The sequence below is a fragment of the Oncorhynchus gorbuscha genome, linkage group LG10 (assembly GCF_021184085.1).
Source record: "Oncorhynchus gorbuscha isolate QuinsamMale2020 ecotype Even-year linkage group LG10, OgorEven_v1.0, whole genome shotgun sequence".
NCBI classification, from domain to species: Eukaryota; Metazoa; Chordata; class Actinopteri; order Salmoniformes; family Salmonidae; genus Oncorhynchus; species Oncorhynchus gorbuscha.
In genome coordinates this window covers 97,947,139-97,974,208 of record NC_060182.1, presented here as the reverse complement: position 1 = coordinate 97,974,208, position 27,070 = coordinate 97,947,139, and the positions used below count along the sequence as shown (strand labels likewise).

Here is a 27,070-nt window from a genome sequence, read left to right as displayed (position 1 = left end):
ACACACACCACTCCAGTCCAGTTAAACACACACCACTCCACTCCAGTTAAACACACACCACTCCACTCCAGTTAAACACACACTCCACTGAGTCATATGATCCATTGTTAGATAGGTCAGGCTGATTGACTTGTGATGCTAATATAAGATACCAATGACATGCATTGGATTTGTGCCACAAATAATAAAAAGTAACCAATTGAAACAGTGGACAATAAAACCAATGCATGGATTGCTGTCATACCTTGTCCAGTAACTGCTGACAGGGTAATGAAACCAATGTGTGAAGTATCCCATTAACCTCTTGAACCTCTGGGGGCAGTATTTCATTTTTGGATGAAAAACGTTCCTGTTTTAAAACAAGATATTTTGTCACGAAAAGATGCTCGACTATGCATATAATTGACAGCTTTGGAAAGAAAACACTCTGACGTTTCCAAAACTGCAAAGATATTGTCTGTGAGTGCCACAGAACTAATGCTTACAGGCGAAACCAAGATGAAACTTCAAACAGGAAATGGTCCAGATTATGAATGCCCTGTGTTCCAATGTCTCCTTATATGACTGTGAATGAGCCAGGAACGAGCCTACACTTTCTGTCGTTTCCCCAAGGTGTCTGCAGCATTGTGACGTATTTGTAGGCATATCATTGGAAGATTGACCATAAGAGACTACATTTACCAGGTGTCCGCCTGGTGTCCTCCGTCGAAACTGGTGCGTAATCTCCAGCTGCATGCATTTTTCCATGTGATTCAAAGGAGAAACCAAACTTCCACGAATGATATATCATCGAATAGATATGTGAAAAACACCTTGAGGATTGATTCTAAACAACGTTTGCCATGTTTCTGTCGATATTATGGAGTTCATTTGGAAAAAAGTCTGGCGTTTTTTGTGCCGGGTGTGAAAATGTTGCCTGCTGAATGCTAGGCTTAACACCCGGAACAGCACCATCTAGTGGTCAGAACCTGTTAATATCAGGATGTAGGCTAGGACGTAAACCTAAACAACTCCAATGACTCATTTCTCTGAACAGGACAACAAAAACAATCAAATTCACGGAGAAAACATAACATAGGACGAAGAAACAATACTCCAAGCCGCAGCTCCATACTACTTATCAGACACAGAACTGGTACTGTAGCTGTTGCGGTGGTATTGGCATGCATGGGGTGTGGGGCATAGCCGTGGAGGTGCTATTCAATAAAATACCTTAAAATATATCTATTTTTAAACAACAACAAGATCATGTCTGTAAGCCAGACAACAGCAGACCAGGCATGGTTCCAATGTCTGATTAATGACAGACCTGAGTGTTGACAGGTGTTTCTCAGGGAGGTGTGTTCGCTACAGATTGATAGAGCAGAGACACTGCTGACTGCTACTCTGTGTGTGTGTGTTGTGTGTTTGATGTGTTGGTGTGTGTCTGTGTTGTGTGTCACCTTGACTGCGAAGCTACACTTTCCCCTGCGGACCGACCCCTCGTCCGTCTGCCACTGGTGCGGTCGGCTGGACTCAGGAACGTACACGTCTTTCTTCCGCCGGAAACTCTGCCGTAGCTTATTCATCCTGGACCTCCTGAGAGAGAGAGAGAGAGATGGAGGGGGGGGAAAGGGCACGAGAAGGGAGAGGGGGAAGAGGGAGAGGGGGAAGAGGGAGAGAAGGGAGAGGGGGAAGAGGGCACGAGAAGGGAGAGGGGGAAGAGGGGGAGGGAGAGGGGGAAGAGGGCACGAGAAGGGGAGAGGGGGAAGGGAGAGGGGGGGAAGAGGGCACGAGAAGGGAGAGGGGGAAGAGGGAAGAAGGGAGAGGGCACGAGAAGGGAGAGGGGGAAGAGGGCACGAGAAGGGAGAGGGGGGGAAGAGGGCACGAGAAGGGAAGAGGGCATGAGAAGGAAGAGGGCACGAGAAGGGAAGGGGAGAAGGGAGAGGGGGAAAAGGGCACGAGAAGGGAGAGGGGGAAGAGGGAGAGGGGGAAGAGGGCACGAGAAGAGACAAGAGCGAGAGAAGAGAGAGAGGGAGAGGGGGAAGGGAGAGGGGGGGAAAGGGGCACGAGAAGGGAGAGGGGGAAAAGGGCACGAGAAGGGAGAGGGGGAAAAGGGCACGAGAAGGGAGAGGGGGAAAAGGGCACGAGAAGGGAGAGGGGGAAGAGGGAGAGGTGGAAAGGGCACGAGAAGAGACAAGAGCGAGAGAAGAGAGAGCGAGAAGGGAGAGGGGGAAAGGGGCACGAGGAGGGGGAAGAGGGAGAGGGGGAAAAGGGCACGAGAAGGGAGAGGGGGAAAAGGGCACGAGAAGGGAGAGGGGGAAAAGGGCACGAGAAGAGACAAGAGCGAGAGAAGAGAGAGAGAGCAGTGTATGAGAGGATGCCACTAGATAAAAGACAGGAAGAATTACACCAACAGCTCTAACCACGCTGTGGGCGTGTTCTACGGTGGGGAAGGAAGTCAGTCAAGTTGCAGAGAACCAGTGTTTCCGCGGCAGTCATCATCGCCGTGACGTCCCCAAAACATATGAAACACAAACAAATATTTAACCCTGGAGGCTTTGAAGACGCCGGAACAGTCCACGTTTCCTCTGCAAACAAAACCAGTAATGATTTAGCCATTTGGCTTTTGTTGTGTGTTCTATACAAGATACATATTCCTCTTTATGGCACATTTAAGTTATGAGAAATAGAGAGGGATGCCAGAATCGAATATAGGCTGCAAAAAAATAGATTATATTTATTTAGTAGACTAGTGTTACCAGAGGAACCGGTTTACAATCTATACATGTTCTGTTATAATCTCTAGGACTGGCCACCCCTCATAGCCTGGTTCCTCTCTACCCATCACAGCCAGAAGAGGACTGGCCACCCCTCATAGCCTGGGTCCTCTCTAGGTTTATAATCTCCACCCGGCACAGCCAGAAGAGGACTGGCCACCCCTCATAGCCTGGTTCCTCTCTACCCATCACAGCCAGAAGAGGACTGGCCACCCCTCATAGCCTGGTTCCTCTCTACCCAGCACAGCCAGAAGAGGACTGGCCACCCCCCAGAGCCTGGTTCCTCTATAGGTTTCTTCCTAGGTTTTGGCCTTTCTAGAGAGTTTTTCCTAGCCACCGTGCTTCTACACCTGCATTGCTTGCTGTTTGGGGTTTTAGGCTGGGTTTCTGTACAGCACTTTGAGATATCAGCTGATGTACGAAGGGCTGTATAAATAAAATTTGATTTAATTTATTTCTGTATCTATAGGAGAGCCCATAGAGTCCTGTATATGTTGGAGAGCCCATAGAGTCCTGTATATGTAGGAGAGCCCATAGAGTCCTGCATCTATAGGAGAGCCCATAGAGTCCTGCATCTATAGGAGAGCCCATAGAGTCCTGCATCTATAGGAGAGCCCATAGAGTCCTGCATCTATAGGAGAGCCCATAGAGTCCTGCATCTATAGGAGAGCCCATAGAGTCCTGCATCTATAGGAGAGCCCATAGAGTCCTGCATCTATAGGAGAGCCCATAGAGTCCTGCATCTATAGGAGAGCCCATAGAGTCCTGCATCTATAGGAGAGCCCATAGAGTCCTGCATCTATAGGAGAGCCCATAGAGTCCTGTATCTATAGGAGAGCCCATAGAGTTCTGTAGTCTGTTGGAGAGCCCTATAGGAGAGCCCATAGAGTCCTGCATCTATAGAGTCCATAGAGTCCTGTATCTATAGGAGAGTCCTGTATCTATAGGAGAGCCCATAGAGTTCTGTATCTGTTGGAGAGCCCATAGAGTCCTGTATATGTTGGAGAGCCCATAGAGTCCTGTATATGTTGGAGAGCCCATAGAGTCCTGTATATGTTGGAGAGCCCATAGAGTCCTGTATATGTTGGAGAGTCTCTGTTGTGCAGCACACGAGGTGATGAAGTTACTCTTGGATGTAATTCACTACTAAATGTTTGCCATCAGATATCTGATGTCTTTCTGTCAGTAGTCAGATCTCTGGATGAATTCTGTTTCCCTGCCATGTTTTCCCTGTGCTTCCTGTTCCCCTGCCATGTTTTCCCTGTGCTTCCTGTTCCCCTGTGCTTCCTGTTTCCCTGCCATGTTTTCCCTGTGCTTCCTGTTCCCCTGTGCTTCCTGTTTCCCTGCCATGTTTTCCCTGTGCTTCCTGTTTCCCTGCCATGTTTTCCCTGTGCTTCCTGTTCCCCTGTGTTTCCTGTTCCCCTTCCTGTTTTCCTGCCATGTTTCCCCTGTGCTTCCTGTTTCCTGCCATGTTTTCCCTGTGCTTCCTGTTCCCCTGCCATGTTTCCCTGTGCTTCCTGTTCCCCTGCCATGTTTTCCCTGTGCTTCCTGTTTCCCTGCCATGTTTTCCCTGTGCTCCCTGTTCCCCTGTGCTTCCTGTTTCCCTGCCATGTTTCCCCTGTGCTTCCTGTTTCCCTGCCATGTTTTCCCTGTGCTTCCTGTTCCCCTGTGCTTCCTGTTCCCCTGCCATGTTTTCCCTGCCATGTTTTCCCTGTGCTTCCTGTTTCCTGCCATGTTTTCCCTGTGCTTCCTGTTCCCCTGCCATGTTTTCCCTGTGCTTCCTGTTTCCCTGCCATGTTTTCCCTGTGCTTCCTGTTTCCCTGCCATGTTTCCCCTGTGCTTCCTGTTTCCCTGCCATGTTTCCCCTGTGCTTCCTGTTTCCCTGCCATGTTTTCCCTGTGCTTCCTGTTCCCCTGTGCTTCCTGTTCCCCTGCCATGTTTTCCCTGTGCTTCCTGTTTCCCTGCCATGTTTTCCCTGTGCTTCCTGTTCCCCTGTGCTTCCTGTTCCCCTGCCATGTTTTCCCTGTGCTTCCTGTTTCCCTGCCATGTTTCCCCTGTGCTTCCTGTTTCCCTGCCATGTTTCCCCTGTGCTTCCTGTTTCCCTGTGCTTCCTGTTTTGCCCCCTGTGCTTCCTGTTTCCCTGCCATGTTTCCCCTGTGCTTCCTGTTTCCCTGCCATGTTTTCCCTGTGCTTCCTGTTCCCCTGTGCTTCCTGTTCCCCTGCCATGTTTTCCCTGTGCTTCCTGTTCCCCTGCCATGTTTCCCCTGTGCTTCCTGTTCCCCTGCCATGTTTCCCCTGTGCTTCCTGTTTCCCTGCCATGTTTCCCCTGTGCTTCCTGTTTCCCTGCCATGTTTCCCCTGTGCTTCCTGTTTCCCTGCCATGTTTCCCCTGTGCTTCCTGTTTCCCTGCCATGTTTCCCCTGTGCTTCCTGTTTCCCTGCCATGTTTTCCCTGTGCTTCCTGTTTCCCTGCCATGTTTTCCCTGTGCTTCCTGTTTCCCTGCCATGTTTCCCCTGTGCTTCCTGTTCCCCTGTGCTTCCTGTTTCCCTGCCATGTTTTCCCTGTGCTTCCTGTTTCCCTGCCATGTTTCCCCTGTGCTTCCTGTTCCCCTGTGCTTCCTGTTTCCCTGCCATGTTTTGCTTCCTGTTTCCCTGCCATGTTTTCCTGTGCTTCCTGTTTCCCTGCCATGTTTCCCCTGTGCTTCCTGTTTCCCTGCCATGTTTTCCTGTGCTTCCTGTTTCCCTGCCATGTTTTCCCTGTGCTTCCTGTTTCCCTGCCATGTTTTCCCTGTGCTTCCTGTTTCCCTGCCATGTTTTCCCTGTGCTTCCTGTTTCCCTGCCATGTTTCCCCTGTGCTTCCTGTTTCCCTGCCATGTTTTCCCTGTGCTTCCTGTTTCCCTGCCATGTTTTCCCTGTGCTTCCTGTTCCCCTGTGCTTCCTGTTTCCCTGTCATGTTTCCCCTGTGCTTCCTGTTTCCCTGCCATGTTTTCCCTGTGCTTCCTGTTCCCCTGTGCTTCCTGTTTCCCTGCCATGTTTTCCCCTGTGCTTCCTGTTCCCCTGCCATGTTTTCCCTGTGCTTCCTGTTTCCCTGCCATGTTTTCCCTGTGCTTCCTGTTTCCCTGCCATGTTTTCCCTGTGCTTCCTGTTAGCGTTTTGTTCTACCGTTCTTCTAAAGTATGAATTTGGCTATTCGTTAAAAACCTGTCTGAAACCGCGTGACCACCCTCTTAATTAACAGGGTTTCTGGAAGCAGCTAATGTCAGGTTCTGCACTAGAGGGTTTATGTCGTGACTTGGCTTGTGTTGAGGAAACTGTATGTTCAGGTTTTTTTTCTGTTTTTGTTTGTTCTTGTATGTGAGTAAATTAATTTATGTACAGAGCTTTTGGAAAGTTTTCAGACCCCTTGACTTTTGCCACATTTTGTTACGTTACAGCCTTTTAAAATTTTTGATTAAATCGTACCCCCTCATTAAATCTACACACAACACCCTATAATAACTAAGCAAAAATATGTTTTTAGACATTTTTGCAAATTTGAAAAACATCATGGTCTGACATGCACTGTCAACGGTGGGACCTTATATAGACAGGTGTGTTCCTTTCCAAATCATGTCCAATCAATTTAATTTACCACAGGTAAATCAAGTTGTAGAAACATCTCAAGGATGATCAGTGGAAACAGGATGCACCTGTGCTCAATTTCGGCAGGTAGCCTAGTGGTTAGAGCATTGGGATCGCCCTGCCCTCGCACCCGCTCGGTCCCTCGCTCCTTTCCGCCCGCTCCTCCCTCCCCCGCGCTCCCTCTCCACACTTGTTTATTTAGGTCATATCATGTCTCAGCTCACTGCAGAGCTTAGGCAGGCGCCTGTCACTGCAGAAAAAGCCATGAAGAGGGGAGGAAGAGTAAACACAGCTTCTCTGCCACAACAAACCCATGACCTCTGAACCCTGGACATCTTGTAATGTTACCACCTGTCTTATCCAACCACTAGGCCACGTTATTGACTGGTAACAGCTTGCATACTTTCTCTCACTCACTCGCTCCTCCTCCCGCTGACTCTCTCTGCAGCCTAGTACAGCACAGCCAAGTACAGGGCAGCACCGCCTGGTACAGTGGTGTACAGGGCAGCACCGCCTGGTACAGTGGTGTACAGGGCAGCACCGCCTGGTACAGTGGTGTACAGGGCAGCACCGCCTGGTACAGTGGTGTACAGGGCAGCACCGCCTGGTACAGTGGTGTACAGGGCAGCACCGCCTGGTACAGTGGTGTACAGGGCAGCACCGCCTGGTACAGTGGTGTACAGGGCAGCACCGCCTGGTACAGTGGTGTACGGCGCAGCACCGCCTGGTACAGTGGTGTACGGCGCAGCACCGCCTGGTACAGTGGTGTACAGGGCAGCACCGCCTGGTACAGTGGTGTACAGGGCAGCACCGCCTGGTACAGTGGTGTACAGGGCAGCACCGCCTGGTACAGTGGTGTACAGGGCAGCACCGCCTGGTACAGCGGTGTACAGCACAGCCTGGTACAGTACACAAATCAAGCCCTGCAGGAGCTGTCACAGCCCCAGAGTGTTTACAGTCATGAGGACTACTCTCCTCTTAATAAGCCCAGTACTGAGGGGCCTTTAAGACTGGGGCTCCCACCAGGACAGAGAAGGGGGGGTGGAGAGAGCGAGACAGAGGGCACGAGACACACCGCGAGAGAGAGAGAGTACTGGATCTTGCTCTCACACCATACCATCCTTACTGACTGACAAACAGACATGAACTTTCACTACTTCACTGATCAGAGGGAACGAAAGAGAAGAGGACTGAGAAAGAGGGAGGAAGGGAGAGAGGGAGCAGAGAGTAGCTATAGCACTGCTGCAGATGTCCTGTACCCAAGCCCAGTACCATTTCAATAATCTCCCAGGAATGTAAAACTGATTAAACCCTACAGAAGGGTCCTAGGGTCCTTCTGTAGCTCAGTTGGTAGAGCATGGCGCTTGTAACGCCAGGGTAGTGGGTTCGATCCCCGGGACCACCCATACGTAGAATGTATGCACACATGACTGTAAGTCGCTTTGGATAAAAGCGTCTGCTAAATGGCATATATTATATTATTATATTATATATTATTATATATTATATATTATATATTATTATTATTATATTAAGAGCGGGAAAGAGAGAGCAGGGAGAGGAAGAGAGAGAGAACATTTAACAACTCTGCAGAACTCCCTGGCTAGTTGCTAGCACCGTCTACAGTATTCTGTCCGTGTGTCTGACTCAGCACGCTGCAGTCTTGCACTGCAACACAAAACCAGCAAACCAACACATTACAGCGTATGTTAGAACCCATTTACACAAAACACGGTATTCAGCATCAAACCCACAAATCACGCCTACATAGTAACCCACGGCCCAGTGACGTCACACACAGCGGAGAGAGAACACGAAGTCAAGGTGGAACATGGTAGCTCTGTAGTCGCATGAAAGAATGAGAAACGTCGTTACCGCAGTGATCCAATTTTCCAGGCATGCTCAGCGCTGGGGCTGGTTACGTAAAGGAAGAGAGGTGTAACATAAACCTGGGCTAGCTTAACTACACACAGCAGGGTAGAGTGGGAACTACAATTACCAGGGGGCGCAGGGCAGAGTGAGACAAGGGTCAAGGTGGGAACTACAATTACCAGGGGGCGCAGGGCAGAGTGAGACAAGGGTCAAGGTGGGAACTACAGTTACCAGGGGACACGGGGCAGAGTGAGACAAGGGTCAAGGTGGGAACTACAATTACCAGGGGACACGGGGCAGAGTGAGATAAGGGTAAAGGTGGGAACTACAATTTCCAGGGGACACAGGGCAGAGTGAGACCTCAATCCAATTGATAATCTGTGGTATGAATTAAAGATCGCTGTACACCAGCAGAACCCATCCAACATGAAGGAGCTGGAGCAGTTTTGCCTTGAAGAATGGACAAAATCCCCAGTGGCTAGATGTGCCAAGCTTATAGAGATATACCCCAAGAGACTTGCAGCTTTAATTGCTGCAAAAGGTGGCTCAACACAGTATTAACTTTGGGGGGGGGGGTGAATAGTTATGCACGCTCAAGTTCTGTTTTTGTGTCTCATTTCACTATAAAAAATATACAATGTTGTTTTTGGATATAATTTTTGCCATTATTTGTGTGTCACAACCCGGCTCGTGGGAAGTGACAAAGAGCTCTTATAGGACCAGGGCACAAATAATAATATAAATCAATAATTTTGCTCTTTATTTAACCATCTTACATATAAAACAATTTGTAAGTCGCTCTGGATAAGAGCGTCTGCTAAATGACTTAAATGTAAATGTAAATGTAACCTTATTTGTTCATCAAAAATGGTGAATAACTCACCACAGGTTAATGAGAAGGGTGTGTTTGAAAGGATTGCAAATAACTCTATAATGTTGAGTTGTATTGGAGAGGGTTGTCAGTCTTAAATCATTTTGTGTGCCTGTATTTAGTGTTCAGGCTAGTGAGGGCCGTAATAGGCTAGCTTGTGAGGGCCGTAATAGGCTAGTGAGGGCCGTAATAGGCTAGTGAGGGCCGTAATAGGCTAGTGAGGGCCGTAATAGGCTAGTGAGGGCCGTAATAGGCTAGTGAGGGCCGCCATAGAACCACTCTCACATTAGGCACAGGGTTGCAAAGGGCATCATAACGGCGCGATTTGCCAAGGCAGGATACTCTGAGTGCAGCCCTGGCAGTGGCTTCTGATTCAATTAAATTTACACAGAACCGCTTGTTGTAATTTTCGATGAGTCTCTCTTGTTCAGATATCGGTAAGTGGACTGGAGGCAGGTCATGAAAGGGATAACAAATCCACGCTATATCACATTTGTCGGTAAGCTGGAGTTCATTTGCACACACACACAAAGACTGGTGTGTTGTCCTTGTTAATGCAGACAGAGAAGAGCTCCAACTTCTTAAATCATAGCCTCAATTTTGTCCCGCACATTGAATATAGTTCAATATAGTCCCTGTAATCCTAGATTCAGATTATTCAGGCTAGAAAAGACAAATCACCCAGATAGACCAGTCGTGTGAGGAACTCGTCATCATCCAAGCGGTCAGAGAAGTGAAAATGGTCAGTAAAGAAAACTTTAAGCTCTTCTCTCGATTAAAAAAAAATGTGTCAACACTTTGCCCCTTGATAACCAGCGCACCTCAGTATGTTGTAAACGGTTACATGGTCGCTGCCCGTATCATTGCATAGTGCAGAAAATACATGAGTTCAGGGGCCTTGCTTTAACCCCTCTCAGCTAGGGGGCACTATTTTTATGTATGGAAAAATAACGTTCCCAAAGTAAACTGCTTATTTCTCAGGACCAGATGCTAGAATATGCATATAATTGACAGATTAGGATAGAAAACACAAATATTTCCAAAACTGTCAAAATATTGTCTGAGTATAACATAACTGATATTGCAGGTGAAAACCTGCAAAAAAAAAAAAGAGGAAAATCAAACCAGGAAGTGGCTTCTATTTTGAAAGCTCCATGTTCCATAGCCTGCCTTCGCTCCATTTAAAGGGATATCAACCAGATTCCTTTTCCTATCGCTTCCTCAGGGTGTCAACAGTCTTCAGACATAGTTTCAGGCTTTTATTTTGAAAAATGAGCGAGAAAGATAACATTGCGTCAGTGGAAAGCTGAGTGTTCGCATGAGTTTTGCTTGCGTAACACAGTGGGGCAGCCATCGACTCTCCCTCTCCTACTGAAAAAGAGACTGTTGGGTGATATATTATCGATTATATATTTTAAAAACAACCTGAGGATTGATTATAAAAAAACGTTTGACATGTTTCTGTGGACATTACGGAAACTATTTGGAATTTGTCTGCGTTGTCGTGACCGCTCTTTCCTGTGGATTTCTGAACATAACGCAACAAACAAACGGAGGTATTTTGGATATAAAAATAATCTTTACGGAACAAAAGGAACATTTATTGTGTAACTGGGAGTCTCGTGAGTGAAAACATCCGAAGATCAAAAGGTAAGCGATTAATTTTATTGATTTTCTGATTTTCGGGACCAAGCTACTTTGATGCTAGGTGTTCATAATGTTTTGTCTAGTTATCGATAAACTTACAAACGCTCGGATTGCTTTCGCTGTAAAGCATATTTTCATAATCTGACACGACAGGTGGATTAGCAAAAAGCTAAGCTGTGTTTTGCTATATTGCACTTGTGATTTCATGAATATTATTTGAATGTGCGCTCTGCAATTCAGCGGTTGTTGATAAATTATCCCGCTAACGATATGGGTTGCGTCAAGAAGTTAACAAAGTTAATAATTTTCACTGTAGTGTCCAAAACATATTTCAAGCCGTCAGTCATTCCCTTGGCAGCAAGAGCCTCTAGGTGGATGCTGCAGTGCACCTCCTGGTTTCCAGTGGTTTGCGGAAGAGGATGTCTTCCTTAATTGACCCCCCATAAACGTAACGGACATATACCAGGAACTGGGCCAGGCAGGTGGCATACCCCAGTTTGGGAATGGCTGTTCTAGGGGAAACAAGTAATGACAGTAAGTAGTGTGAGTGAGTGTGTGTTTAGCAGCAGGAGTGATAAGAGAACAGAGTACAACAGGAACGTCCTGCTGGGACAACAGTCATGCTACCTCCAGCCTGCCTGTGACCTGGCTCGCTCTCTCTCTCACACACACACACTTGGCTTGCCTGTTAGGATGGTGGGCCAGAGAGAGAAATTGCTAAATCAGAATTTCTAAATCATGCTGAGCCCAGAATTCCTGTCTCCTCAGCACCTCTTTAAAAATAGCTGATAAAAGGACATTTCCTGCACAAAGAGAGCCCCAGAGAGAGCTTCAGGATGTGGATGGAGGTGTCCCTCCCACCATGTTGAACAGAGAGAGCTCCAGGATGTGGATGGAGTTGTCCCTCCCACCATGTTGAACAGAGAGAGCTCCAGGATGGAGGTGTCCTCCCACCATGTTGAACAGAGAGAGCTCCAGGGTGTGGATGGAGGTGTCCCTCCCACCATGTTGAACAGAGAGAGCTCCAGGATGGAGGTGTCCCTCCCACCATGTTGAACAGAGAGAGCTCCAGGATGGAGGTGTCCCTCCCACCATGTTGAACAGAGAGAGCTCCAGGATGGAGGTGTCCCTCCCACCATGTTGAACAGAGAGAGCTCCAGGATGGAGGTGTCCTCCCACCATGTTGAACAGAGAGAGCTCCAGGGTGTGGATGGAGGTGTCCCTCCCACCATGTTGAACAGAGAGAGCTTCAGGGTGTGGATGGAGGTGTCCCTCCCACCATGTTGAACAGAGAGAGCTCCAGGATGTGGATGGAGGTGTCCCTCCCACCATGTTGAACAGAGAGAGCTCCAGGATGGAGGTGTCCCTCCCACCATGTTGAACAGAGAGAGCTCCAGGATGGAGGTGTCCCTCCCACCATGTTGAACAGAGAGAGCTCCAGGGTGTGGATGGAGGTGTCCCTCCCACCATGTTATCATGTTGAACAGAGAGAGCTCCAGGATAGAGGTGTCCCTCCCACCATGTTGAACAGAGAGAGCTCCAGGATGGAGGTGTCCCTCCCACCATGTTGAACAGAGAGAGCTCCAGGATAGAGGTGTCCCTCCCACCATGTTGAACAGAGAGAGCTCCAGGGTGTGGATGGAGGTGTCCCTCCCACCATGTTGAACAGAGAGAGCTCCAGGGTGTGGATGGAGGTGTCCCTCCCACCATGTTGAACAGAGAGAGCTCCAGGATGGAGGTGTCCTCCCACCATGTTGAACAGAGAGAGCTCCAGGGTGTGGATGGAGGTGTCCCTCCCACCATGTTGAACAGAGAGAGCTCCAGGATGGAGGTGTCCTCCCACCATGTTGAACAGAGAGAGCTCCAGGGTGTGGATGGAGGTGTCCCTCCCACCATGTTATCATGTTGAACAGAGAGAGCTCCAGGATAGAGGTGTCCCTCCCACCATGTTGAACAGAGAGAGCTCCAGGATGGAGGTGTCCCTCCCACCATGTTGAACAGAGAGAGCTCCAGGATAGAGGTGTCCTCCCACCATGTTGAACAGAGAGAGCTCCAGGATGGAGGTGTCCTCCCACCATGTTGAACAGAGAGAGCTTCAGGATGGAGGTGTCCTCCCACCATGTTGAACAGAGAGAGCTCCAGGATGGAGGTGTCCTCCCACCATGTTGAACAGAGAGAGCTCCAGGATGGAGGTGTCCTCCCACCATGTTGAACAGAGAGAGCTCCAGGGTGTGGATGGAGGTGTCCCTCCCACCATGTTATCATGTTGAACAGAGAGAGCTCCAGGATAGAGGTGTCCCTCCCACCATGTTGAACAGAGAGAGCTCCAGGATGGAGGTGTCCCCCCCACCATGTTGAACAGAAAGAGCTCCAGGATGGAGGTGTCCCTCCCACCATGTTGAACAGAGAGAGCTTCAGGATGGAGGTGTCCCTCCCACCATGTTGAACAGAGAGAGCTCCAGGATGGAGGTGTCCCTCCCACCATGTTGAACAGAAAGAGCTCCAGGATGGAGGTGTCCCTCCCACCATGTTGAACAGAGAGAGCTCCAGGATGGAGGTGTCCTCCCACCATGTTGAACAGAGAGAGCTCCAGGATGGAGGTGTCCTCCCACCATGTTGAACAGAGAGAGCTCCAGGGTGTGGATGGAGGTGTCCCTCCCACCATGTTATCATGTTGAACAGAGAGAGCTCCAGGATGGAGGTGTCCCTCCCACCATGTTGAACAGAGAGAGCTCCAGGATGGAGGTGTCCCTCCCACCATGTTGAACAGAGAGAGCTCCAGGGTGTGGATGGAGGTGTCCCTCCCACCATGTTGAACAGAGAGAGCTCCAGGATGGAGGTGTCCTCCCACCATGTTGAACAGAGAGAGCTCCAGGGTGTGGATGGAGGTGTCCCTCCCACCATGTTGAACAGAGAGAGCTCCAGGATGGAGGTGTCCTCCCACCATGTTGAACAGAGAGAGCTCCAGGGTGTGGATGGAGGTGTCCCTCCCACCATGTTGAACAGAGAGAGCTCCAGGGTGTGGATGGAGGTGTCCCTCCCACCATGTTGAACAGAGAGAGCTCCAGGATGGAGGTTTTATTGGCCGCTTCATTACGGGAGTCGCATGTCGGTCAAAATGTCCGGTGCCGCATTGTCCTAATGGAAACCCTGGTGTGTGTGTGTACCTGTCATAGCTGGTGTGTGTACCTGTCATAACTGGTGTGTGTGTGTGTGTGTGTGTGTGTGTGTGTGTGTGTGTGTGTGTGTGTGTGTGTGTGTGTGTGTGTGTGTGTGTGTGTGTGTGTGTGTGTGTGTGTGTGTGTGTGTGTGTGTGTGTGTGTGTGTGTGTGTGTGTGTGTGTGTGTGTGTGTGTGTGTGAGAACACCAAGGTCTCTCCATATATCTGGGCATCATTCTGAACACTGAGTCAAAATGCTCTCATCACCAAGTCACCCAGCAACCGCTGCAGTTACCAGGGAACAAGAGCCACGGCAAGGTGCAGGCTCGTGGTGGTGACTGCAGCAGAACCCAGCCACCACCAGGACCAGACAACACACAGGTGGTTCTGTTTAGCCTATGACAGGTACACACACACCAGCTATGACAGGTACACACACACCAGCTATGACAGGTACACACACACCAGCTATGACAGGTACACACACACCAGCTATGACAGGTACACACACACCAGCTATGACAGGTACACACACACCAGCTATGACAGGTACACACACACCAGCTATGATAGGTACACACACACCAGCTATGACAGGTACACACACCAGCTATGACAGGTACACACACCAGCTATGACAGGTACACACACATCAGGTATCAGCTATGACAGGTATCACGTCAGGTATCAGGGACGATCTTTGTCCCTCTGTGACCTACACAGGGTAAAGTACAAGCCTGCAATTCATTCCTCCAACTACAATGTTACCGAATCACACACAAGTAATTCCTCCCTATCAGTCCTGGAGCTTGGAGAGAATTGATAAGGCAGAGGGCCCTGCTCCCTCCAGACAGTGCAGCCCAGCGGCCCTGCTCCCTCCAGACAGTACAGCCCAGAGGAGGGCCCTGCTCCCTCCAGACAGTGCAGCCCAGCGGCCCTGCTCCCTCCAGACAGTACAGCCCAGAGGAGGGCCCTGCTCCCTCCAGACAGTACAGCCCAGCGGCCCTGCTCCCTCCAGACAGTACAGCCCAGAGGAGGGCCCTGCTCCCTCCAGACAGTACAGCCCAGTGGAGGGCCCTGCTCCCTCCAGACAGTACAGCCCAGTGGAGGGCCCTGCTCCCTCCAGACAGTACAGCCCAGAGGAGGGCCCTGCTCCCTCCAGACAGTACAGCCCAGCGGCCCTGCTCCCTCCAGACAGTACAGCCCAGAGGAGGGCCCTGCTCCCTCCAGACAGTACAGCCCAGTGGAGGGCCCTGCTCCCTCCAGACAGTACAGCCCAGAGGAGGGCCCTGCTCCCTCCAGACAGTACAGCCCAGCGGCCCTGCTCCCTCCAGACAGTACAGCCCAGAGGAGGGCCCTGCTCCCTCCAGACAGTGCAGCCCAGCGGCCCTGCTCCCTCCAGACAGTGCAGCCCAGCGGCCCTGCTCCCTCCAGACAGTGCAGCCCTGCTCCCTCCAGACAGTACAGCCCAGAGGAGGGCCCTGCTCCCTACAGACAGTACAGCCCAGCAGAGGGCCCTGCTCCCTCCAGACAGTGCAGCCCTGCTCCCTCCAGACAGTACAGCCCAGCTCCCTCCAGACAGTACAGCCCAGAGGAGGGCCCTGCTCCCTACAGACAGTACAGCCCAGAGGGCCCTGCTCCCTCCAGAAAGTACAGCCCAGAGGAGAGAGCTGAATTATAGTCAATATAGAAATATAGGACAGACAGCCCTTTCCAAATGATGTGATTCAGAGGTCTATTGAGCCAGTTGGAGACAGAGTGATGACACACGGATTATATTTGATTTGAGAAGTCTAAAATTGTGCGAATGATGATTCTCATCATAAAAACAGACAAGTATAAGTGTGTCACCATGGTAACACATGAGCGCAGCACCTGTGTAAAGCGGGAACTGAAGAACGTCAAAACTAGTTCTTTGATTTCAGAAAACCCATTATGGGGGTAGTTGTGCTGAAAACTGGGTCAGTCAGCACTAAGGTTTTCCAGTAGCCGGCTTTTGTCCGTTTTTTGTTGTTGTTGAAAAGCCAATGAATACAATTTGGCTCCTGTCAATTGTCTGGGTGAAGAAGGGGGAGAAAAAAACAAAAAAAAGTGTCATTGTGAATTTCATGAATTTGTTCAGACAGAGACAGACCAGACACGGCCGGCCCGAGTCGTGTGTCACGATACGTGAGCTGTTGGTAACGGAACGCCAAGGCACAATGTTTCTTAAAACTTCAAATTTAGTTCAGGATCCTTATATCTGCCTTCGCTAAGTGTTGGTATCAGGAGTCTCTACTTCAAATGTTGTATTTTTTTTATGTATTCCCGAACCCTTCTCCATCTGGTTGACAAGAAATCAAAGCCATCGCACATTCCTCATTTTAGGATGGAACATTTTACATGGAAAAATATAATCTTGTCCCACAACAGCGGAACAGCAGGATGAATCTGTTTACCAGGTCATGGACTGAATGATTGGAGTGAACCAATCAGAACACCAGCAGGATGAATCTGTTTACCAGGTCATGGACTGAATGATTGGAGTGAACCAATCAGAACACCAGCAGGACGAATCTGTTTACCAGGTCATGGACTGAATGATTGGAGTGAACCAATCAGAACACCAGCAGGATGAATCTGTTTACCAGGTCATGGACTGAATGATTGGAGTGAACCAATCAGAACACCAGCAGGATGAATCTGTTTACCAGGTCATGGACTGAATGATTGGAGTGAACCAATCAGAACACCAGCAGGATGAATCTGTTTACCAGGTCATGGACTGAATGATTGGAGTGAACCAATCAGAACACCAGCAGGATGAATCTGTTTACCAGGTCATGGACTGAATGATTGGAGTGAACCAATCAGAACACCAGCAGGATGAATCTGTTTACCAGGTCATGGACTGAATGATTGGAGTGAACCAATCAGAACACCAGCAGGATGAATCTGTTTACCAGGTCATGGACTGAATGATTGGAGTGAACCAATCAGAACACCAGCAGGATGAATCTGTTTACCAGGTCATGGACTGAATGATTGGAGTGAACCAATCAGAACACCAGCAGGATGAATCTGTTTACCAGGTCATGGACTGAATGATTGGAGTGAACCAATCAGAACACCAGCAGGATGAATCTGTTTACCAGGTCATGGACTGAATGATTGGAGTGAACCAATCAGAACACCAGCAGGATGAATCTGTTTACCAGGTCATGGACTGAATGATTGGGAGTGAACCAATCAGAACACCAGCAGGATGAATCCCACTGCTGTGCTACTCCCTGGTTATCAGACTGGAGTGATTAAATAAACCATCAACTCTGAATGCACAGTCATAGTACAGCCGGCCGGCCTGCTAGCCACAGTGCTAGCCACAGTGCTAGCAACAGTGCTAGCAACAGTGCTAGCCACAGCCTGCTAGCCACAGTGCTAGCCACAGCCTGCTAGACACAGCCTGCTAGCCACAGTGCTAGCCACAGCCTGCTAGCCACAGCCTGCTAGCCACAGCCTGCTAGCCACAGCCTGCTAGCCACAGCCTGCTTGTCTGTCGACATGAATGCCGTCTCCGACCAACGCGGGAACATTTACTTTCAAAATGGGCTTTAGAATTTACACGACAGACAGTTCCAAATAGCACCCTATTCAGTACACTACTATAGACCAGCACCCTATTCAGTACACTACTATAGACCAGCACCCCATTCAGTACACTACTATAGACCAGCACCCCATTCAGTACACTACTATAGACCAGCACCCCATTCAGTACACTACTATAGACCAGCACCCTATTCAGTACACTACTACAGACCAGCACCCTATTCAGTACACTACTACAGACCAGCACCCTATTCAGTACACTACTACAGACCAGCACCCTATTCAGTACACTACTATAGACCAGCACCCTATTCAGTACACTACTATAGACCAGCACCCCATTCAGTACACTACTATAGACCAGCACCCCATTCAGTACACTACTATAGACCAGCACCCTATTCAGTACACTACTACAGACCAGCACCCTATTCAGTACACTACTACAGACCAGCACCCTATTCAGTACACTACTACAGACCAGCACCCTATTCAGTACACTACTACAGACCAGCACCCTATTCAGTACACTACTACAGACCAGCACCCTATTCAGTACACTACTACAGACCAGCACCCTATTCAGTACACTACTACAGACCAGCACCCTATTCAGTACACTACTACAGACCAGCACCCTATTCAGTACACTACTACAGACCAGCACCCTATTCAGTACACTACTACAGACCAGCACCCTATTCAGTACACTACTACAGACCAGCACCCTATTCAGTACACTACTACAGACCAGCACCCTATTCAGTACACTACTATAGACCAGCACCCTATTCAGTACACTACTATAGACCAGCACCCTATTCAGTACACTACTATAGACCAGCACCCTATTCAGTACACTACTATAGACCAGCACCCTATGTAGTACACTACTATAGACCAGCACCCTATGTAGTACACTACTATAGACCAGCACCCTATTTCCCATTTAGTACACTACTATAGACCAGCACCCTATTCCCTATTTAGTGCACTACTTTTGACCAGGGCCCTATTCCCTATTTAGTACACTACTATAGACCAGCACCCTATTCCCTATTTAGTGCACAACTTTTGACCAGGGCCCTATTCCCTATTTAGTACACTACTATAGACCAGCACCCTATTCCCTATTTAGTACACTACTATAGACCAGCACCCTATTTCCTATTTAGTACACTACTATAGACCAGCACCCTATTCCCTATTTAGTGCACTACTTTTGACCAGGGCCTGGTTAAAAGTAGCTCACGAAGTAGAGACGCAGTCACAGACTTAGTACCGGGCCGTCATTCTTGCTCCTCCTCCGACATTCTTGCTCCTCCTCCGTCATTCTGGCTCCTCCTCCGTCATTCTGGCTCCTCCTCCGTCATTCTGGCTCCGTCATTCTGGCTCCGTCATTCTGGCTCCGTCATTCTGGCTCCGTCATTCTGGCTCCGTCATTCTGGCTCCGTCATTCTGGCTCCTCCTCCGTCATTCTGGCTCCTCCTCCGTCATTCTTGCTCCTCCTCCGTCATTCTTGCTCCTCCGTCATTCTTGCTCCTCCGTCATTCTTGCTCCTCCGTCATTCTTGCTCCTCCGTCATTCTTGCTCCTCCGTCATTCTGGCTCCGTCATTCTGGCTCCGTCATTCTGGCTCCGTCATTCTGGCTCCGTCATTCTTGCTCCTCCGTCATTCTTGCTCCTCCGTCATTCTTGCTCCTCCGTCATTCTGGCTCCTCCGTCATTCTGGCTCCTCCGTCATTCTGGCTCCTCCGTCATTCTGGCTCCGTCATTCTTGCTCCTCCTCCGTCATTCTTGCTCCTCCTCCGTCATTCTTGCTCCTCCTCCGTCATTCTTGCTCCTCCTCCGTCATTCTTGCTCCTCCTCCGTCATTCTTGCTCCTCCTCCGTCATTCTTGCTCCTCCTCCGTCATTCTTGCTCCTCCGTCATTCTTGCTCCTCCGTCATTCTTGCTCCTCCGTCATTCTTGCTCCTCCGTCATTCTTGCTCCTCCGTCATTCTTGCTCCTCCGTCATTCTTGCTCCTCCGTCATTCTTGCTCCTCCGTCATTCTTGCTCCTCCTCGGTCATAGCAAAGTTTTTTTTTGTTGATACAAAGCCTTTTCACCGTCATCTTCCGGAGGATGAAAAGATATGAGCTCCAAACATGCATAAAGACGGTGATATCAAGTTTGTCACTGCTCTGAAAAAGCCCAGCCAAAAAAGGGAGTGCCAGGAGAGAGCAGAGGGCCTCATTGCTGCTAACGAGAACATCATATTAACCAACAACAACAACAACAACAACAAACTATGATTTCAGCAGCAAAATCAATAGGAGTCATGAGGTTAGAGGATACTAATGACAGACCAACCAATCAATAGGAGTCATGTGGTTAGAGGATACTAATGACAGACCAACCAATCAATCAGAGTCATGTGGTTAGAGGATACTAATGACAGACCAACCAATCAATAGGAGTCATGTGATAAGATGATACTAATGACAGACCAATCAATCAATAGGAGTCATGAGGTTAGAGGATACTAATGACAACAGACTAATCAATCAATAGGAGTCATGTGGTTAGAGGATACTAATGACAACAGACTAATCAATCAATAGGAGTCATGTGGTTAGAGGATACTAATGACAACAGACTAATCAATCAATAGGAGTCATGTGGTTAGAGGATACTAATGACAACAGACCAATCAATCAATAGGAGTCATGTGGTTAGAGGATACTAATGACAGACCAATCAATCAATAGGAGTCATGTGGTTAGAGGATACTAATGACAGACCAATCAATCAATAGGAGTCATGTGGTTAGAGGATACTAATGACAACAGACTAACCAACCAATCAATAGGAGTCATGTGGTTAGAGGATACTAATGACAACAGACTAACCAATCAATCAATAGGAGTCATGTGGTTAGAGGATACTAATGACAACAGACTAACCAACCAATCAATAGGAGTCATGTGGTTAGAGGATACTAATGACAACACATTTGTTTTGGTCATTTCCTTCCCCTAATGGAAACACACAAACCAATCAACAGCCCATGTTAGTTTTACTAGTGGGCAATCAAACTGCATTCACAGAAAAATCACCTTGAATTAATCTGCTGGGAGTGATTGTTGAAATCACTTCATAGCTGAAGAATAGGAAACAGCCATAATGGGTTCTAGAAAGACTCCATGGTGAATTGTCGACAGTTAGTCAGACACCGTCCCATAACCTAATCTCTGTGGGAAATGTTTCCAGAAAGGAGGAAAGGGAGTCAGGAGGTGGATAAGTGGCTGTGTGTGTCAGTCCGATCACATTCCTCGCTATTGTATTTGCCATGAATAACACTGAGAATCTCAACGAGGACGGATTTGAAGCGTCAACAGAACAGGGGCAGTTGGGATCGTGACACACGATCTGACGATGACTAAAATGGGATGTTACACATGTCGGCCAAGTGTTGAGTTTCACTCCCTGCCCGCCGAGAAGAGTCTGACTGTGACCCACATCCTGTCCGAAACCAGTGAAGAAGAGTCCAGGGAAACCCTACCACCTCTTCTCTTGACTACTTCCTTGTCGGATTTTAGCTAAGCTTAACCCTTTTCCTCACCTTAAATGTCATTCTCCTAACCCACTACGTTGGTTCTCCTAACCCGCTACACCGTACCCAAACCAGGCCACCCGCAATCGTGCGCAAACTGATTTTGTCCCCCCCACACCAAACGCGATCAAGACACACAGGTTCAAATATCAAAACAAACTCTGAACTAATTATATTCATTTGGGGTTGAGGTCGAAAAGTATTAAACATTTATGGGAATTTAGCTTGCAGTTGCTAGCTAATTTGTCCTATTCAGCTAGCTTGCAGTCGCTAGCTAATTTGTCCTATTCAGCTAGCTTGCAGTCGCTAGCTAATTTGTCCTATTCAGCTAGCTTGTAGCTAATTTGTCCTATTCAGCTAGCTTGCAGTCGCTAGCTAATTTGTCCTATTCAGCTAGCTTGCAGTCGCTAGCTAATTTGTCCTATTCAGCTAGCTTGCAGTCGCTAGCTAATTTGTCCTATTCAGCTAGCTTGCAGTCGTTAGCTAATTTGTCCTATTCAGCTAGCTTGCAGTCGCTAGCTAATTTGTCCTATTCAGCTAGCTTGCAGTCACTAGCTAATTTGTCCTATTCAGCTAGCTTGCAGTTGCTAGCTAATTTGTCCTATTCAGCTATCTTGCAGTTGCTAGCTAATTTGTCCTGGGATATAAACGTAGAGTTGTTCTTTTACCTGAAATGCACTCTACTCCTCTACTCTGACAATTAATCCACACATAAAAATGGTCAACCAAATCGTTTCTAGTCATCTCTCCACCTTCCAGGCTTCTTCTTCTCTGGATTTATATGGTGATTTTCATAAAGTTGTATAACCACCACTGACCTCCGTTCGTCTTTCAGTCACGCCCATGGGTATAACCAATGAGGAGACGGCACGTGGGTATCTGCTTCTATAAACCAATGAGGAGATGGGAGAGGCAGGACTTGCAGCGTGATCTGTTTCAGAAATAGAACTGACTTCTATTTTAGCCCTTGGCAACGCAGACGCTCGCGAGCAGTGTAGGTGCAATAATTGAATAACATGCATGTCTAACTTTATTCTGCAGTGCACGCGAGCGGTGTAGTCAGCATGTTAGTTCTCCTATCGGCTAGGAGCCAATAGAAGAGGGGATGGGTTCTTCCCTGGGCAGTTCTTCCCTGGTCTTGCCCAGAGGACGCGAGTTGCAGGCAAGACCATATTGTGCACACCCGGCCACCTCTACTTGGCATCGAGACAAGTGTATGTCAGCTAGCCGGGTGTTGGAAAATCAACTCTGACACTGTTAGTGATGGGAAACCGAGGCTTTCTGAAGCCTCTGGGGCATTCACCACATTGTGCTGAAAAACGATTAATTACTCTGAGCTTTTAACACTGAGCTTTTAACACTATGTTCATTAGTGACCTCTGCAGGTCAGCAAGGAAAAGCAGCGATTGAGATTCATATATTTGTTTTTTTCTCAATATTCATCAAATCTCCGTGGGGCAGCGGCTAGTCGCAGGTCTTAAGAACTTACTATCAGTTTTTATTTTATTTAACCGGGTAGGCAAGTTGAGAACAAGTTCTCATTTACAACTGCGACCTGGCCAAGATAAAGCAAAGCAGTGCTACAAACAACAACAAAGTAACACATGGAATAAACAAACAGACTTTTTCTATTGTATTATTGACTATATACAATGTGTGCAAATGAGGTAGGATAAGGGAGGTATAAGGCAATAAATAGGCCATAGTGGCAAGATAATTACAATATAGCAATTAAACACTGGAATGGTAGATGTGCAGAAGATTAGTGTGCAAGTAGAGATACTGGGGTGCAAATGAGCGAAATAAATTAAATAAATAACAGTATGGGGATGAGGTAGTTGGATGGCCTATTTACAGATGAGCTACGTACAGGTGCAGTGATCTGTGAGCAGGTACCATACAGGTTGACCAGTCGCAGGTCTTAATGTCAGGTACCATACAGGTTGACCAGTCGCAGGTCTTAATGTCAGGTACCATACAGGTTGACCAGTCGCAGGTCTTAATGTCAGGTACCATACAGGTTGACCAGTCGCAGGTCTTAATAGCTTATTATCAGGTACATACAGGTTGACCAGTCGCAGGTCTTAATGTCAGGTACCATACAGGTTGGACCAGTCGCAGGTCTTATTGTCAGGTACCATACAGGTTGACCAGTCGCAGGTCTTAATGTCAGGTACCATACAGGTTGACCAGTCGCAGGTCTTAATGTCAGGTACCATACAGGTTGACCAGTCGCAGGTCTTAATGTCAGGTACCATACAGGTTGACCAGTCGCAGGTCTTAATGTCAGGTACCATACAGGTTGACCAGTCGCAGGTCTTAATGTCAGGTACCATACAGGTTGACCAGTCGCAGGTCTTAATGTCAGGTACCATACAGGTTGACCAGTCGCAGGTCTTAATGTCAGGTACCATACAGGTTGACCAGTCAGGTACCATACAGGTCTTAATGTCAGGTACCATACAGGTTGACCAGTCGCAGGTCTTAATGTCAGGTACCATACAGGTTGACCAGTCGCAGGTCTTAATGTCAGGTACCATACAGGTTGACCAGTCGCAGGTCTTATTGTCAGGTACCATACAGGTTGACCAGTCGCAGGTCTTATTGTCAGGTACCATACAGGTTGACCAGTCGTAGGTCTTAATGTCAGGTACCATACAGGTTGACCAGTCGCAGGTCTTAATGTCAGGTACCATACAGGTTGACCAGTCGCAGGTCTTATTACAGGTTAGCACCATCCATTATGCTTATAATCCACTTTTTTTGTTGTTGCTGTCAAACACTTAATCTATGGCATTTTGAGAACACCAATGTCTGGTCCCAGACTCTACATGCTGAACTACCCATTCAGGTGACTCTACTTGAAAACACTCCTACCTACATTGTCAGTTAAAGTCTCTAAATAAGGAGGTCCATATTTGAAAACAACTAAAAAGCAGAACACCAACAACCATTACCGTGAAGAAAATAATAATAAAAATACTTCAACCCTGTTAGACTGACACAGGTTAAATAACTTACTTTAGGTAGAGTTAATGATCTAATTGAGAACAAGAGTTACCTAGTTATTAATGAATGTTTATTCAAGACTCCGTTGGGAACTAACAATATCTCTACGGTTGTTAAAAAAGGTTTGAGGCCATATTATTTTATACATTTCACTTTCTTTCTTTCTTTAAAACTACCTCAAAACATCAAGTGATAGCTAAACGTTTGTGTATAAAACATCACTTAACTAGCTAGTTACTCGGGACAGTAGACAGATAACTAGTTAAGTTTCTTTTCTAACGAGGTCGTTAGAATAACGTCGGTTAGAACCGAGCCGTACAGCTAGTTAAACGTTAACTAGTTAGCCAGGTAAATGTTAACTAGTTAGCCAGGTAAACGTTAACTAGTTAAACGTTAACTAGCTAGCCGACGTTAACTAGCTAGCCAGGTAAGCGTTAACTAGTTAAACGTTAACTAGTTAGCCAGGTAAACTTTAACTAGTTAGCCAGGTAAACGTTAACTAGTTAGCCAGGTAAACGTTAACTAGTTAGCCAGGTAAATGTTAACTAGCTAGCCGACGTTAACTAGCTAGCCAGGTAAACGTTAACTAGCTAGCCAGGTAAACGTTAACTAGCTAGCCGACGTTAACTAGCTAGCCAGGTAAGCGTTAACTAGTTAGCCAGGTAAGCGTTAACTAGCTAGCCAGGTAAACGTTAACTAGCTAGCCAGGTAATCGTTAACTAGCTAGCCAGGTAAACGTTAACTAGCTAAACGTTAACTAGCTAGCCAGGTAAACGTTAACTAGTTAAACGTTAACTAGCTAGCCAGGTAAACGTTAACTAGCTAGCCAGGTAAACGTTAACTAGCTAAACGTTAACTAGCTAGCCAGGTAAACGTTAACTAGCTAGCCAGGTAAACGTTAACTAGCTAGCCAGGTAAACGTTAACTAGCTAAACGTTAACTAGCTAGCCAGGTAAACGTTAACTAGCTAGCCAGGTAAACGTTAACTAGCTAGCCGACGTTAGCTAGCTAGCTTCTAGAGTCGTTATTACACTTTTCCACAGGACGTTAAATTGGCCTTATTAGTTTGGTAAAAGCGACATTAAATATATAGTTCGACCGACTGCTAGTTAATAGTATAACTCACCCGTCTGCGTTAGCGTGTAGCTCATTCGGCTCATTAAATACCACAGCTAGCTAGTTACCTAGTTAGCATTGGCTGGATAGATAGCTAGCGTTACGAGCACTGAACCCCAGTCAAAACATGTCTCTTTCATAGTAAGCGAATCCGACGAAAGCGTTAATAAGTAGCTATCATTTCAAAAACCACTCGTTTCTCTCCTTACCTGTGATCAGGGCCCCGATCCAAAAGTCAGTCAATTTCAAATCTCTCGAATTTGGGACGATTTAAATTCCCAGAGAAGTGTTGGAAATGAACTCTATCCTCCTCCTCCTCCTCCTCCTCCTCCTCCTCCTCCTCCTACTGTTCCTCCTGCTGTTACTCCTGCTACTGTTCCTCCTGCTGTTACTCCTGCTACTGTTCCTCCTGCTGTTACTCCTGCTGCTGTTACTCCTGCTACTGTTCCTCCTGCTGTTCCTCCTGCTGTTACTCCTGCTACTGTTCCTCCTGTTCCTCCTCCTGTTACTCCTGCTACTGTTCCTCCTGTTCCTCCTCCTGTTACTCCTGCTACTGTTCCTCCTGCTGTTACTCCTGCTACTGCTCCTCCTCCTGTTCCTCCTGCTGTTACTCCTGCTACTGCCCCTCCTCCTGTTCCTCCTCCTGCTACTGCTCCTCCTGTTCCTCCTGCTGTTCACAGTCCAGTTTCACCTGCCAGTCCACTCGCCCATAGCAACGGACGTCCCTCCCTGTTGGTCAATGTCTGCAAGTATAAAGAGTGAAATTGAAGGTGTTCCATTGGAGAGAAAAAAAATCAAAGTGACAGACAGATGAACGGGGCGGGACTTTACAACCGGTTACTTTTGTGGTGTATGGTGTGAACTTTGGAAAATACACTGTCTATAAAAATGTGATTCCAATAAGATTTCTTTTGATAGAATAGAGCTCATTTGAAAAGACCGACTCATGATGGTCAGGTGGGTCCTTAACCTGCATAGACCGACTCATTATGGTCAGGTGGGTCCGTAACCTGCATAGACCGACTCATTATGGTCAGGTGGGTCCGTAACCTGCATAGACCGACTCATTATGGTCAGGTGGGTCCGTAACCTGCATAGACCGACTCATTATGGTCAGGTGGGTCCGTAACCTGCACAGACCGACTCATTATGGTCAGGTGGGTCCTTAACCTGCATAGACCGACTCATTATGGTCAGGTGGGTCCGTAACCTGCATAGACCGACTCATTATGGTCAGGTGGGTCCGTAACCTGCATAGACCGACTCATTATGGTCAGGTGGGTCCGTAACCTGCATAGACCGACTCATTATGGTCAGGTGGGTCCGTAACCTGCACAGACCGACTCATGATGGTCAGGTGGGTCCGTAACCTGTGTAAACATATGTCATAAGGTGAGGTTATCCTTCACGATTCATTAGAATGAACACTTCTGTAGTGGTGACACAGGGATGAATTACAGAACCATAAAGCCATATATTCCTCTCAGTAACTCTGCACCAATCAGAAGGCCAGCAATGAGTCACTACTTTTTGCCTGAGCCCTGTGACCCCCACTTCTTTTGACCAGGGCCCATAGGAGTCAGGTTAAAAGTAGTGTACTACGTAGGGAATAGGGTGCCATTCCTGGTTGAAAGTAGTGCACTACGTAGGGAATAGGGTGCCGTTCCTGGTTGAAAGTAGTGCACTACGTAGGGAATAGGGTGCCGTTCCTGGTTGAAAGTAGTGCACTACGTAGGGAATAGGGTGCCGTTCCTGGTTGAAAGTAGTGCACTACGTAGGGAATAGGGTGCCGTTCCTGGTTGAAAGTAGTGCACTACGTAGGGAATTAGGGTGCC

General features: G+C 47.8%; 1 protein-coding gene and 1 long non-coding RNA gene across 10 annotated transcripts in view; both read right to left on the bottom strand.

Moving 5' to 3' along the window:
- LOC124046831 lies at window positions 1-25,598 on the bottom strand. The gene is made up of 3 exons (XR_006841074.1): window positions 25,445-25,598; window positions 1,443-1,578; window positions 1-349 (listed from the first exon to the last, which is right to left on the bottom strand). It is a non-coding gene; the product is annotated as an uncharacterized LOC124046831 (long non-coding RNA).
- The window catches only part of LOC124046819 (dynactin subunit 1-like), an 808,447-nt gene that overhangs the window by 236,469 nt on the left and 544,908 nt on the right, over window positions 1-27,070 (bottom strand). The window lies entirely within an intron of this gene.